The sequence below is a fragment of the Plectropomus leopardus genome, chromosome 2, assembly GCF_008729295.1.
Source record: "Plectropomus leopardus isolate mb chromosome 2, YSFRI_Pleo_2.0, whole genome shotgun sequence".
NCBI classification, from domain to species: domain Eukaryota; kingdom Metazoa; phylum Chordata; class Actinopteri; order Perciformes; family Serranidae; genus Plectropomus; species Plectropomus leopardus.
This window is the reverse complement of record NC_056464.1, coordinates 23563726-23579931: the sequence shown is the minus strand read 5'-3', so window position 1 is coordinate 23579931 and position 16206 is coordinate 23563726. Positions and strand designations below refer to the sequence as shown.

At 38.7% G+C, this 16206-nt stretch overlaps 1 protein-coding gene across 4 annotated transcripts in view; it reads right to left on the bottom strand.

Moving 5' to 3' along the window:
• The window catches only part of ppp1r16b (protein phosphatase 1, regulatory subunit 16B), a 122110-nt gene that overhangs the window by 81230 nt on the left and 24674 nt on the right, over positions 1 to 16206 (bottom strand). The window contains exon 1 of one of the 4 annotated variants that reach the window (XM_042505657.1): positions 2601 to 2668. The exons of 1 other annotated variant lie outside the window; for it this stretch is intronic. The gene's annotated coding sequence lies outside the window, so the exon portion shown is untranslated. Of the gene's footprint in view, positions 1 to 2527; positions 2669 to 16206 lie in introns of those variants that run through there. 2 more of the 4 variants (XM_042505649.1, XM_042505665.1) reach the window with 2 other exon arrangements.

The following is a 16206-nucleotide window of genomic DNA, read 5'->3' as shown; positions in this document are numbered from 1 at the left end:
CATTCAGAAGTGAGCATTGATCTGATGCACCACAGCAAAGTGCACACAGATGCATTTTGGTGGCCCAGTTAAAGAGATCATCTTCAAAGTACCACACAACAAACTGCTGAATAAAGCTAGTTTATGCACGCTGCAGTGTCCCTGATGCGAGGTTTGTCATTGCATCTTTTATATTGGGCGCAAACGCTTTGAAAGTTGCCTGGTTGTGAACTTCTTAATTTTTTCAACCAGTCACCCACTGCATGCGCTTTTCAGTTCAACATAAATACCTTCATGGAAAGACTGGCCGAGCAAACATCTCAACAACTCTTCACTGTGAGACCAAGAGTCACAAGGTCTTAAATTTTTTGGAAAGAAATCACCCACACACACTGGGGAAAGTAGCCTTTTAGCTGCAGGGTGTAAAAGAACATGAAAGACTGCTGTAAAGGCTTGAACATACAATTTCCGAACAGAACACCTGCGGACAGCTGCGGTTACAAAATTGTGCAGGCGGGTCTATTCATGGTTCAATTTGTGATCCGTGTCAGCCCCCAGTGGCAAAAAAAGAGGGCTGGGAGGTATCGTACTGTCCTCCTATGTCACGGACACTGGGTGAAAGTGAAAGGAAGACGACATTGTTGAGTGTGGAGTAAATATCTCCGATATCCAGCTTTAAACTAACCTCACCACGGTGCAGCGGCTGCAGCTGGCTTGACTGCAGCAATTTGTACTGGACTGGAGTACGAAACAAGAGACTGAAACTTGCACAGTCTGTGTGCTTGTTATGCCAACAGTCTGCGCACTCCCAAAAAATGGACTGCATGTGGACGTCCGCCTCTAGGTCTGTGCAGACCCTCACGAGCACACAGATGCAGAAACTATGAATTTATCTTAGGAGCTAAAAACTGTTTCATGGAAAGAATGAAAACTCAGGGGAAAACAAAGCAGTTTAAAATCATTTCAAGTCAGTGTTAAGTAAATTAATATGAACAGTAAACAAATGCAGTGTTTGGTGGTACATCAGTGTTCATAATAAATTAAATATATACCAACTTTAAAAAAAACACACTTACAAAGTGCTTCACAATTAAACTAAAAATATTAGGGATGTACCATTTTTTAGTATCCAAAATGTCAATATAAAAGCAATCCATTTGGCCAATAACTGATGCCGATATTAATATTTCCACTTTTTCCTCCACCTAATTTTAGTGATCATCAAGTCTCTTCTGAGGTGGAATTAACATCATATTATGCTCTTACCATGATGGCCCACCAGCAGATGGAGACATGACATACAATGCTTTTCAGTGTATGTAATATCAATTTATTATGCAATACTGCTGAAGTACTTTTCCCTGTTTTGTACATGTTCACAGTGTCAATAAAACGATATGCTTTACGGTAAAACTACGTTTTTAGGCAACTCAAATGAAGACACTGACTCCGACAGTCTTATATCGTCAAACAGGTCATTCCAGAGCCTACGTGTCCCAATTTCAAGAGCAATCCAATCAGTCCTACGTCACTACTGTTGCAAGGAAGCCAACGTTTCAGGTAATTTTTCTGATTACACTCGTTCACTTCTTGCTTATTCACAGAATATTTAGTTTGTATGCCACCTAGCGTTTAGGAGCATATTGCAAAGAAAAACATGTGAAACATAAATGCCTCTGTGTATGCTCATAGTTCTTAGTTTAACTCCATTAACGCTAAACAGTTTCCTTGTCCCCTGTTTCCATTTTACCAAAACACTCTCTGGTTCACATCGAGGTGATACAAAAAGCAATAAGTCACTCCCCTAATCACTCAATTTTCTCACAGTCATTTGCATGATACACACTCCATCAAGACGATGCCGTTAAGGGTTCAGGAAAAAGGAACAAATGTACCTCAATGAGAAAGGAGGCCAATTTCTCCATTTTTTATCTAAACGACTGAGCGTGGGTCGCAGTCTCAATTTTCCATTTGCTTTGTGAGCCGTTATAGACCTCCTTCTACCATCCTCCATCAAGGTTAACCGCTTCCTGAAAGCTACAAGTAGACGCCAGTGTGATGAGAAACTGATAAAGACAAAAGAAAAAAATGTTCTAGGGCAGTGAGCCGAAGCGGGGATTTTTCATGTCATTATTACCTTGATGTAGCCCGGCTGCCTCTTTATAAAGTCTCTTGTTCTCTCTCTATAGGCAATTGAAAGTTATGCTGCCAGTAAATCAACAACAACAACAAAAAAAAGCTTTAGATTCTTATCAATGTTTTGAGATCTACCAAGAAAGTAGCACACTGTATCTTTACAAATGAGGAGGAGAAACAAACTTTTATCAACAAAACAAAACAGAACGACACAGATTTGAAATAAACCTGAATCAAAGTTGAACAGATTATATAGACGTACAATAGGTAGGAGATCAACAGTAAGGTTATTTAGACCACTTCCTTTCCTTCCTTCCTTTACTCTAACACATACAAAAACAAATGACACTTTGTGATTTCCACAGCTTTAAAAACAAAGTATGCACATTTTATATATTCAACATGATCTTACCCACTATTTCACAAATGCAGATAAATAGCTCCTCATGTCTGCAGTTCTTTACAAATGAAAACAGCAGCATCACCTGATGAAATGCTCCTCAATGCAATGTGATACTACATCTAGTCAGCCTGCCACCATCGACCTTACACCATATTTCCTCTGCAGCTCTACTGAGGCTATATAACTGCTAAAAACATGGGCAGGAAACAAGCAGTATAATCACTTCCTACAGCAGCATCACTTTTAGTCGTCAGTTTAACAGCATGTGTGCGTGCGTGTGTGTGTGTGAACAGAAAGTTGTCTGTTACATTCTCAAGTGTATAACTCAAAAAGCCATCCAGACACATAAATGAGACTCTGAGCTAAACCGTGCCACACTGTTGACTCTGACACCTTTAGATGTATAAAACTCTCCAGCACAACGGTCCATCCTTGACTTCCCTCTAAATGACAGGCAGATCAAGACTATGAAAGCTGGAAATGTCTATAACACAGTAAATTGGTTTACAGCAAATGATTCGTAAAGACTGGGTCAGGATCCAAAGGTTGATCACAAGAGGATTAGCAGCAGGGTCTCAAATTATTCTGGAGGAATTTCAAACTAAAGGCTGTCAGCAATTTTTTCCCCCCGCTAAGTCTTTTGAGGAAGGCAGAGGCAGAAGTACAGAGCGTTCAGTCTCTAAGTAGGGTTTAATTTGTTGGCTTACATGACAGTGTGTAAAAAAAAAAAAAAAAAAAAAAATGGTGTGAAAGCAATAAATGTATCAATCTGCACAGTGATTGTACCCGAGGTAATAATAACAGTATTTCCTCTTAAATGTCTTGCATGTATATATATTCTGAAAGCAGCGCTTGTTATCCCCACAACAATGTGGCATTATCCATGAGGTCATAAATATTGAGATATTGTTTGTTTTGACGTCTGTTCCTGACACAATGTTCCTTCTCATAAAAGCACATTTATTCAGGTAATAACATGAAACAGACTCATCTTAATGCACTGTCAGTGCTAAAACAGGAAACGCACCATGCTGGCTGAAAAGGAGACTGCTTGGATGATGACTAAAATGAAGACAAAAAGGTACAGGCCATTTCTTTCGTTTTTTTCAAATATTCTAAAACAAACTGCAAGACCTAATTGTTTGCTCATATTATATTTTACAATACACTTTGAAAAACGTTGCCTAGTTGTAAAGTTTTCACTGCCTTATTTTATATGTGAAATTAAGGCTCGCTCAGCTGAACTGCAGCCAAAACGTCAGCCGCCCTTCTCTGGTTTAGAGGAGCCATGTTCAGGGAAAGAGCTGATGAAATAATAACACACACACACACACACACACACACACACACACACACACACACACACACACAGTGGTGGCCTTTGGTGCAGTTTCAAAATAAAAAACAAACATGGTCATGAAAAAAAAGTAAGTTTTAGAGAGGAAATAACTCTCCATAGCAGCTGGCAGCCTTCATCTGTATTTTTCATTCAAAAAGGGAAATCAGAAGACTGACAGGACAGATGATCCAAGATGCTAGTTAACCAGTTAGTGCATCAACAACACACCCCGATGCTGAAAGAACAAACGTTTGCTGCGCAGTAGCGAGCAATAACACAAACCATTACTGAGCGTTTTTGCCAAAGAGTTCAATGGCTAAAAACATTAATTTTATCGTATATAACAACTTCATTTTGATCTCACACCCTCTTGACCTTAGTTTGTTTGCCTTCCTCGCTTTTTTTTCTCTTTTTGTGCGCTGAACTGAACCGCCAATCAGAGTGATTTCATTCATCAACTAGCTCCGCTGTCTGCGACACTGATCCAACATGCTGAATCATCCAGAAAAAGCCAACAAGGGCTGACTAGTGCCAATGGGGTGGGACATGCCGCAACATCTAGGGCAATAGATGCTTGCCAAAGACCCCTCACTGATCGACCACCGACCATGCTGTTGGTGTGTCAAGGTCTTTGCAGATTAAGTAATTCTTCTTGAAGAAGCTTAGATCCTTTGTTATCAGCGAGACGTTTCTACTTTTTTTTTAGATCAGGAAATCTAAACTGGTGTCCTCTTTAATGTCCTGCAGATGAAAAAAAACAGGGTAAATAAGATGATCAGAAAGGCTGGCTCATTGATTGGCCTTGACTCAGTGAGGTCACTGTAGCAAAGAAAACTAGAGTCAAACTAGAAAAGGTTTCTGTATTTTGAAGGCCATCCACCACACTGAGCTCACTCAGTGACTCAGTGTTACTAAGTGACTCAAAAGGTCTTTTGTTCCAGCAGCAGTCAGATTTTTTAAATTAACACTTTTAGATGTGGTCTTTAAATGCGGCACCTTTCAGCTGCTATTTATGTCTCAAATGGCTTTTATATAATGTTATGTATTTGGGGTTTTTTTGTATTTGTTTTGTACTGTGAAGTCTATATTTTTTGTTTTCTGTATGAGTTTGGTCACAATTGAGTTCCCTCTCAGTGGATTAATAAAGCTTTCTAATTTAATCTAATCTAAATAAGAGTCAAGTTATAGAGAATAATTCTCCGTAACAACGTTAATACAAATATCACGAAATGTTTCCACTGGGATGATCAAAGTTTTCACCAACATTACAATAAGAGTCACACACAGTGAAGCTGATCCAAGAAAAGAGCAACGAGCGAAATGGGTCTAACAACAACTACAACCTGAAACCGCTGACATCTATAAAACATTTTACATGAAATGTTTTACTTTACAACATGTGGAGTTTTACAAGGTAAAAGTTTCCTCTGATGCACCGTGAATGCTGCCAGGCACGGCGTACCTCTCTCGCTCTCTCTGTTAGATGTGAGTGCAGCCGACAAAGTGAATTATCTTCAGACAGGATGTGTGACAAACAAGAACGTCCAGTGTTTTCTTTAGCTGTCTTTGATGGTCAATGGCATTAGTGCCAGGAATATGAAACCCAGGAGCTACTGTTGATCAAATCAGGGGAATCAGAGCAGAGGTAATGATATTACTCACACACACACACACACACCCCTACACACACACACACACACACACACACAAAGTGAAAGTAAAGCCACAGACAGAAAAACAACTAGTGACAAAAACAGACCCAGACAAGCCAACAACTTCTGCATCAATCAGCAAGTTTGTCATAGTTTATGATTCGTGTCTGTATGTAAAGCACTTTGAATCACCTTGTTGTTGTAAACTTGCGTCACCCAACCAAGATCTTGAAATACTGGGTTCATGTAAAAGTTCACACATAGAGCATTTATAGATAATAAGCAAAGGCCTCAATTTTTACTGGGAATAATCCGACTTTTCAAGATCCTACTTTTGTCCAAACTTTTTTGGTTTAAAGGTTTGATTTCCTCATTAAAATCTCCAACAGCGACCTTTGATTGTCCAGCTGTCGTAACCCTGATGAAAGAATCTCTGAGCTGATAAAAAATGTCAATACACTAAACTGGGTCTCCTTTGTGCTTTATCAGTCTAAAAATGTGTGCTATTTCATTTGTTTGGCAACATCCTCTCCACCCAGTTGTATTTTTTGCCGGTGAGCGTTTATCAAGTTGTTAATCAGTTTGTTGAAATAAGGACACCAAAGAACGGACTCATTCTGCTGTAGGTGCGACGGTATTATCAAATGTAAAAGACACAGGTTTGGTTTCAGAAGTTGGAAAACACAATGAAGCTGGGAGTGCTTTTATAAAAAATAAAATAAAAAAATAAACAGGTTATCCAATACATGTTAAAGGAATACTTCACCCCCCAAATGATGTTTTGTATGTCACTTATCACCGCATTGACTTGTGAAGTTAACTTTCTTGCATGCCTCAACAGTGAACGTAGAATACAAAAACAGAGAAAATTCTTGATGAATTGCAGTTAAAAGGGTCTGCTATATCCCCTATAAACTCTCACACAACTTGTGCAGTGTAATCCAAGTCTCATTTATGCAATCATATGCGCAGTGCTTCCCAAACAAATGCATTTTTGCAAAAAACCTTAGACAGTCTCAGACACGAATGAGCAGCATGCGTGCGCTTTACATGAAAGTGTTAAAATATTATGGTTTTAATGAAAATGCCCGTGTTTGGGATGTTCTGAGCGTACCACTGGGTAATTGAGACTTTGATTTTACTGCATGAGTTGTGTGAGAATCCGCTTTACTTCAATTCATAAAGATTTTTCCTTCCTTTTTTATTTATTCTTCTTTCACTGTGGAGAAATGCGCGAAAACAATGTTTTGTTTAATGTAACCAGGGCTGAGTAATTGATGTACAAGTGGTGATTTTGGGGCTTGAAGTACAAGCAAGATTTTTTTGTCAAATCATTCCAGACTTCATTATGTTTCCAAGCCTCTGAAACCAAACCTATACCATTGTTAATTTTAACATTGTCACTTACCTACAGCATTTTGAGTCCATTCTTGGCTATCCTCCTAATTAAAATATTCTGAGTTTTCCACATATTTATTCATTTGTGGCAGCCCACCACGATTAAAACATCTGCCACCATGAAATGAGTTTATGTTTTTGCTAGGAGCTCATTAGGAGCACGATTGAAATATATATACTGTTCGGTTATACATTGCACCACACTCCTGGAGCACAGAGCGTAGCTTGAGCACAGACGGAGCAGTAAAACGCCAGGCACACTAAAAGTGAAAATTAAGCGTTCTTCACACTGGGTGTGAAGTCTGCAGCAGCGGCTCCTCTCAACCATCGATCTGATCAGCTCAGATCGGATCAATTATCCACCCATCGACTCCTCAAACTGCTGCTGAGGTGAAAAGAATTCATGAAAATTTCCGCCTGCACTGTGTTTACAGACGCAAAACCGTCCAAAGTTAGACAGGGGACTTTTTTTTTTTATTTACATACAAGCACCCTCAACTTCAGATGTGTTTCACAACTTCTGAAACAAAACCTACACCTCCGTTTTTTTGCCTCCTAATTTCAACACTCTGACCAACTACATGATTACTGCCCCTCATGGAGAATAAAAATCATTTTAAGGAGAGGATGTTGCCAAATTAGTACAACTTTTTTTAAATACCGAAGACCTTTAGGGCTAATAAGCATTTTCCTACTCTTTCACAAGCAACCCAATGCACCAAAACCACATGAGTGCAAGGCCAATGAGCTGCTGGGCAGGAAACTAGTCCCTGAACAAGCAGGCAGCGGTTTCATCACATACTGCCAGCTAAAGCTTCTCACGCATTATTCTGTGAGGGGATATTTACAAAGAAGTTTCCATTTGACTGCTCTATTGACATATCGACTGATGGCTCTCTCACAGACTAATTATGAAATTTAAGGGCCCCTCATGCTGATCTGTAGTCTTGTTTCTATAACATTAGCAGCAGGTGAACAAGAAAATGTCATTAGCAGGTCTATAAGCAGATTTTTTAACAAGCTGAAGATAGAAGAGAAGAAATCATTTGTTGCCTAAAGGGGAGACTCCCACATTTTGAGTTTCACCAGTGCATGAAAAACAGACAATGCAAACACTCTGTGTGCTTGACATGATGTCCTTGCAGGAGGCAAAGATAAACTGTTTGAAGATATGTTAAACTCAGCGAGCTGTGGGCAACCGTAAGCCCTCTGGTGATATCACAGCCGGTCCCCGGGGCCAAGGCGGCAAATCACAGATTGACCTCAATCAGCTCCCAGGCTGCAGATGAGAATGTTACACTGCACTCACACTTTGTATTTCACATTTTCATGGAAAAGCACAGCTGAACTTTTACACCAATTATTTGAAAAAGAAGGTCAGATGCTGCACATCAAGCAGCTGCTGCTAACAATGTTTATGTCCACAGTAAACCACCAACAGTTAACAATTACTGACAATTGTTCCGGTTTTGTCCCTGTTTTTTATTCAGGTTGTTGTTTGTGTAAATTGCCAGCCTCCTGCGCATCACAAAAGCCCCGACTTTGTTGTGATTACAAGATCACAAAAAAATGCAAACCACACCACTCACAGTCCTGAATGAAATATAAGTGCTGTGGACTTTAGAAAATGCTCTTTCTTTGCCTAAAAAGACATCTTTCTAAAGCAGACTTTTTCAGCCACAAATCATGCTGGCCTGCAAGATCAGAACATTAATAAAAAGGTATATTATAAAAGCAATAAAAACAGACATGATTAAAAAAAAACACAATGTGCTGTAAAAACAGCCCACAAATCCTAAGGTAAACATCTTAAAAATTAATGTTTACAAGGTTGAAGCCATTTACTGTATCTCACTGGAGAAAACATGGTGGTGGTCTGATGCCTGTCATAGCCACCTGACGGTTCAGTACAAAGGGTCCGTCACTGAGCGTTCAAGTCTATCATCTCTATGACGCAGATGTGTTTCCATGATTCTCTGCACTTATGAGAAGCAAATGTCTCATCCAGTATAGAAACTCAAACTACAGACGTTTTTAGAGCTCACTTAAGCTCACAGAAAAGGAGCTGTTAGATGAGAATTAAAGGCACATTTAAAGGGACAGTTCACCCAAAAAATCATTTGGAGACATTGCTGTTGATTTTTTAATTTTTTTTGTGCTTTGAGCTCCACAAGCCGAGTGCCATTTAGTTATATTGGAGAGAAGGCAGACATCTCTATGACTGATATCCCCAAAACTCAGCAACTAAAACCAAAACAAATCTAAATTGATAAAATATGTATTTTTGATTATGGGGGAGACTATCCCTTTAAAGGAAATTAAATGGTGTTAAAAATTCAGGATATGAATGCTTTGAATGAAGGCCTAAAAGTTATAGCATCACAAAAGTGTGTGTGTGCATGTGTGTATTGAGCAGTGCTGACATCAGCTTTAATTCATTAATATCTCCACAAAGCAGCTGGATTGAGGTCATTCTGGACCTTCCATCGTCATTATGAAGGTGATTTGGCACAGAGGGCAGTAGACATACAGTATAGATAATGGCAGCACAGTACAGCACATAATACATCACAGACAGGATTTAATTTAATATGACTGTCCTGCTTGAATATTTTTGTATTTAGAATATTTTTACTTCTAGTCTTCTACATTTTCCTGCATCTTTGTTGTTCATATTCCACCTGCACTTCAACCTACTCTATATGTACAAATTTGTCAGCAGCATTCAATTTGAAAAAAAAAACAACCTTAACTCAACTTCACTAACACGCTTATTCAGAGCTTTAAATGATGTCTTTTCACCAAATAGTTTGGATGTTGAGCTTTAAAAAGCCGTAACACATTAACTGACAAACTTACCTTGTAGATATTTCTCCGTAGCTCTTTTCAGACATAAAATACACAACAATGCTGCTGCATCTATCGGTTACAGGTATCCTTCATCCCCAAATGACTATTTGTATATCAATAAATCACCCTGTATTAAGTTGAATTCATGAAAAAATAAAATAAAATTCTTGCATGCCTCTTTTTCACAAAGAGTCTAAAAAGGAGAACATTCCACATGAAATAAAGGAAAATGTGGCCACAGCAAAACAATATCAGTTTGCAAACTCTCACACAGCTAGTGTAAAATAATTCAAGTCTTTTTTATCCAGTTATATGCTTAATACTTAACAAACATACATTTGGACAAAACCTTATGATTTAAAACTGAACTGAAAGTGAAACGGATCTCTTATCTCTCCTCAAAACCAGACTCTATTGACAAAAACAGTAATTTTACTTCACTGAACATGGGAGCTGCTGGTCTACCGCTGCCTTGATCAGGTAGTTTGTTTGTGCTGTTGTGTGACTTTGGGGAATCCGAGTTAACCCTTTCACAGTCACACAGTAACACAAACAAGTTGATCAAAGTAGTTCCAGCAGCTCCTGTAGTCAACAATGTAAAATTATTGTTTTTGTCAATAGAGTCAATTGAGACTGATTATACCGTTTTAAGCTGTTAAAATTGGACCTCTGTTACATCAACTCATTAAAAAATATTTTCCCATATTTGGATTCTTTGTTCATTGTGGAAGCATGACAAAAAACTGTTCTTAATAGATTTAATAAAACACGGAGTAAAGTATTGATATACAAATAATCAGGAATAAATCATTCCTTTGCATGATTGTATTTTCTCATTCAGACATTAATGTTCCTTATGGCTTCATCCATATAACAAAGTCACTTGAAGTCAGATTGCAGTTAATGTATTTTTGACATCTGACATCTGTATCACCTGCGTTCCACTGTAAACCCAAACACACCAAATTAGTTTCACATTGAGCTGTGGTATTAAACCTGTTACCAACTGCTACTGCTGTTACCAACAGGAACCTGCACTGTCATCAAATCAACCGGGACTGAAATCTTTAAAACCAACGACTGAGCTGCTTTGAAAAAAACTGCAAAGCATCAGTACAAAGAAAACAGTGGCAGTGATGTCAGAAGTTTCCACTGAACAGACAAAACCAGCCGCGAGCCAAATTTCTGTTCTATCTGTAATTAAAAAGCTGCACATTCTCTAATATTAAGAAAACCCCTCCACTATCCAAACACACAGAGTTCAGTCATCGTGAGTTCTGTGAGATCGGTTCATTAAGAGTTGAACAAGTCAACAGAAAGTTAATTCCCTGTTCATGAAGGCAATGCAAGGTAAGCAGTCTCTTATCTATTCATTTTGTTCAAATCCGAAAAACCCTATTTGAATTTCCAAGCTGAAATCAGTCACTTGTGTTTAATGTTTTTGTCTGAGTGCCAAGAGAATCAGTGTCTTAACGCAGACTCCTTCAAAGAGAGAATACATTAAAACTAATGGACTTGAAGCTCATCCTTTTGGTGTTCGACCAGAACACCAGACAGCTTTCAAATCTTCCCCCTTATCACCTCCACCTCCTCTCATCACATCATCAATACATTTCAGAGGAGACGGTTAAACATTAGTCTACATTTACTTTTATCTCATTTATTTTAAGAGCAGAGAATGTAACAAGCAGAATGAAGATTACAGTTCAGCTGTCATCTGACAACAGAAACTGTCAACCCAAGGCTGAAACAGAAAGTCAAAGATTTCCAGTTAAAAGTTTTGTTCTGATGCTGAACACCGTCGCCTCTTTATTCAGTGGCTGACAAAAGATTTGAATAATACCGCAAATGAAAACCGTATCTTTTTGAAGGCGAGACATTCTTTTACCTTCAATTCATTATGAATGTCTTTAGAAATGTCCCCATAACCCATTACAGATATGCCTTTCATAACAACAGTGGTAATCTTCTTCAGGGACCAAACAGATCATCTTGACAACCAATTACCTCCCTTCTTTAACTCCTGACTGCAACAAAGACGAGGACAAAGAGGTGCAAAGTTTCACGGTTGGCCTTGCAAGTGCAATAGACAATTTAAAGTGCACGTTGCCAAAATAAGAAGACTCCACCCACTGAGGCTGCCGCTGTCAATCAGCAGGAAGAAGAAAGAGAAGGAGGAGAAGACGACACAGATGAAGAACAAGGAGGTTAAAAAGAGGAGAAGTCAATGCATCATTTCATGTCATATTATTGGGTACATCAACCCTGCCGAGAGGCTAAATAGCTGGCACACTATCAAGATGGGGATGACTGATTCGTTTCACAGATGCGTCCACTGATCGCCTGTGGTCAGAACTTATTTTACACAAAAAACTAGAAAAAGTACAAGTGACTGTTTGTGCCTCATTTAAAGAAATCCCCTCAAAGCATTCTCAAGATATCATTTAACAAATGAGCAATTTGTCAAAGATAATCGATGTATTGCGCCTTGTTTCACATATATTAAATGACTATATTGCGAACATGAAGTGTCAATGTCACATACTATTTGTAAATTACCCACATGCCCTCGCTTCAGTGTTTCAGTTGCCCCTTTCTCCTATGGCTCTCTTCCTCTCACAGACATGCACACAAACAGCAGGGCTTCTGCAGGGCTACAGACCGTGAATATTGAGTCGCATTTTGGAGCACCTCTGCGACTTGCAGAAACTATTACTATATGAACTGGAGAGCTGTCGGTTTGTTTCTATCTCACAGAAAATGAACCCTCATATTTAAATGTGCAGCAGTAACAGTTAAACTGTCTGTTAAACTAACAGCTAACATCTAACTGTTGACTGCAAGCTTCGTCCACAGCAAAGACACATTCAGCCCTGAACCAAGTCCTTCCTTCACAATAAAAGCACAATGGGTACTGATTTGATTTATTTAATTCTTCCAGTACTTTATTCAACTTCATTATAACAGTATTTAACTAAACTTTATTATAACAGCATTCAACAGCATTTATGGCAGGAGCTACTTTATTTAACTTTATTTTACCTGTGATTCCTTTAATAATTTTGCATTTTAGTAGTCTACTTACAATATTTTAAAATATCAAGATATATATGTTGTGTATTGCAATACAGCCAAAAATATTGCTATGTTATTTTAAAGCCACATTGCCCAGCCCTATTCACAAAAATGAGACCGATGAGGTCACAGTGACATTTGACTTTTGACCTATGACTATCAAAACTGGACATTTTTGTGTAAATTTAAAGAAATTCTCTCAAGGTGTTACTGAGATATTGCGTTCACAGAAATGCAACACACAAACAGACAGATAGGATGGACAGATGGACAGATGGATGAATGGACTGACAGCCTGACAGACAACCCATAAAAATAATGCCTTCTGCCATGGCTATCGTTGGTGCAGAGACATAATTAAGATATGGGTATGAATAGCAATTTTGCAAGTGCTGAAAATATGCTTTATAAATTATCATTAACAAATGCAAATATTCTATTGTTCATCAGATGTCCTCCATTCAAGCGTCATCTATCCATAAACTTCTGTCAGGCTGAGCGCACCCAAAGAGGCTAAAACAGATCCAAAGAGCATCTGAGGAGACGCCATCCCCTTATTTCCAGCACCGTCTGCTGTTACACCTCCAACACCAGAGACACAGAAGACGAAGGCGGCTGAGCACGGGACCACAAAGGCGTGAATGTGTTTTTGTTGTGTTGTTGTTCTGCTGGTGATTCCCGCTATACTTTCACAGTCTGATCTCCTCCCCACAGTTCATCATCTGCTGTTTTATGACGAGACGAGCTAATGCTGTTATCAGTCTCTGTCTGGCATCAACAGACGCAAAGACAAAGACACATAACCCGGCAGCAGGAGGCAAACACATCTGGGAAAGACGACGTCTACATTAAAAACAGAATAGCGCAGAGATGATTAGTCAAACAACAGGATATTAAAATTTGCCACAATTTTCTCTAGTGGGTTTCCTACTTTTTTTTGTTTGTTTTATATGATAGTTGGTCGGATAAAAGTGATTCAAGGACATCACTTTAGACTCTGGACTATAATTCATCACTGATCTTAAAAATAATTGCAAATTGCAGAATTCAATATGAAGAGAAAGTGCAAACATAGATTAAAGAGGACCTATTATGCTTTTCTTAATTTTCTGCAACATATATACGTATGTGGGTGTAGAGCTGTCGTCACTTTGATGTCTTCAGTTTGGTGCAAAATGCAGCCACGCTTCTTTTAACCTGAAAAAGGAAACAAGACCACATAGCGCTGCTACTGGCCTCCATCCACTGGCTTTCTGTACATTTTAGGATTGGTTTGAAGATTTTATTGCCTGCTTTTAGGTTTTAGGTAAATGCTCAAGCACCACATTATCTCGCTGAATTTAAGTCTCTTCATACCCCTGTTAGAGCACTGAGGTCCAATGATCCAGTGCTCCTGGATGTTACTAGAAGTAGACATAAAAATAGTGGTGATGGAGTGTTTGCAGTAGCTGCCCCTAAGCTCTGGAACAGCTTACCCATCTACATTAAAACTGCTCAGAACAACTTTGAAGTCACTGCTGAAAAAACCCTCCTCTTCTGGTGGGCATATGATTGATGTGAGCCTCATACCTTGATCTACTTCACGCTCTTTGTGCTGCAATCTGTTCTCAGTTGTGTTTCTTGTTTTCCGTTGTTCTCTCATTATATTAGTTCAGCGCTTTGGTCAACTGCAGTCGTTTTAAATGTGCTCTACAAATTAAGTTTGAATTGTATTGAATATATAGTTTTTATGTATTTTGGATATTCAGATTAAATGTGGCAAAAGTTTAAAATAATGAGGTGAATGTTTGTAAAAGTAATCCCTGTGAGCAAACACCTCAGGCTTCAGACCGTCCTGAACACCCTGTTTTCAACGTTTTCTCTACTTTCAAGACAAGCTGATGTCAGCTAGTGACATATTTCTTTATCTCAGTCATTCGCTGCACGCATGCGACTGCAAGTGTTTAAATTACACTGCTACATGTAGCTACATGCTAACATCGGGAAAAAGTGTAATCTTGGTTGCTTATGTTATTTTACCCCGGCCTGGTTAGGGATAGTAATCCTGCTGGAACATGTCTCGTCATGAGGATTTTGGCTCATACGATTTTAGTGGCGATTTTTCGAAGTTCAAAGCTATACACTATGCTCCATTAGAGTCAGTACCCAGCTGCAACATGGATTTATAGAGACCTGGATACAGCATTCAAGGCAGGACCCCATTCATTCCTATGGAAGCTGCTCAGTGGCGTATGAAGCCAAAAAACACTCTATTTCCAGGGTATGAAAGTACCTGAATCTTCTGCATGATGGGGCTCACAGAACATAAGCACTAGAGACTAACAGCTGCCAAGTACGCTCCAGCAGGTAATTTTGTCGCCGAACAGCTAACTTCCAGTTAAGAGCTCCACTAACTTGAATTGGGATGAAATTATTTTATCTTGCAGCTCCTCTAGACTTTCTAAATGTTATTGGACCAAATGGATTAAATTCTGCTAGTGAAGAGAGTCATTTCATGGGGATATTGATGTTCATAAAATTAATCCACTGATTTACAGACATCTCCTTTACAATGTAAGTCAATAGGAAAAGTCTTTTGGGCCCCATGGCATCCTGTGACGAACCCTGACAATATAATTCCACTTTTCACCACTACTTAAAATTGGCTTTAAAGCCTGACATCCTCGTCACAAGTGATGTAGTAGCATCAATGAGACTTAAAACAAGACTGCACATTTATTTGCGAGAAAACAAACAAAGCAATAAGACAGGTTTACACAGTTATATAGACGTGTCACACCTATGCCTTCACTGCGTACACTACATACTACAGCACTATTCTGGGGGCTGCAAGTGCACAGATTGTGAGATGCAGAAGCGGAAACACAGCAATAATGAGTTTTTCGACCATTATATGTCGAGTTTTGAAGGATTTGGCATTCACCTAACTGAAACTTCTCCAATGTGTCTGGCGTGTAGGAGAACTATGTGGAAAATGGCCCAATCTAGAGCCAGAGTTTGGCTCGTCTGTTCTGCTGCTGTAGAAACACGTCCACCGCTGTATATAGATATATACTGCTCATACTGAGGTATTGTAAAAAACAATGATTCTTAGTTTCATGTGATTATACACTAAGGAAAATAAAGTTAGGAATATTATATCAATTTCAGTGAATATATATCCCCCTTAATCCCACACACCAAACCTTTAAAGCATGTAAACATATTCTAGTAGAATTCCAAAATACAAGTATGAACCAGACAATTAGCATAAAAAGTAATGTTTAATAAATTTGCTGAGTTAATTGACTGCAATTTCAAAAATCTAATTGAGTTTTTTTATTGAGAAAACAGACAAAAAATAAAATAATAGCTTCAGCAGTGAAAAGAAACCA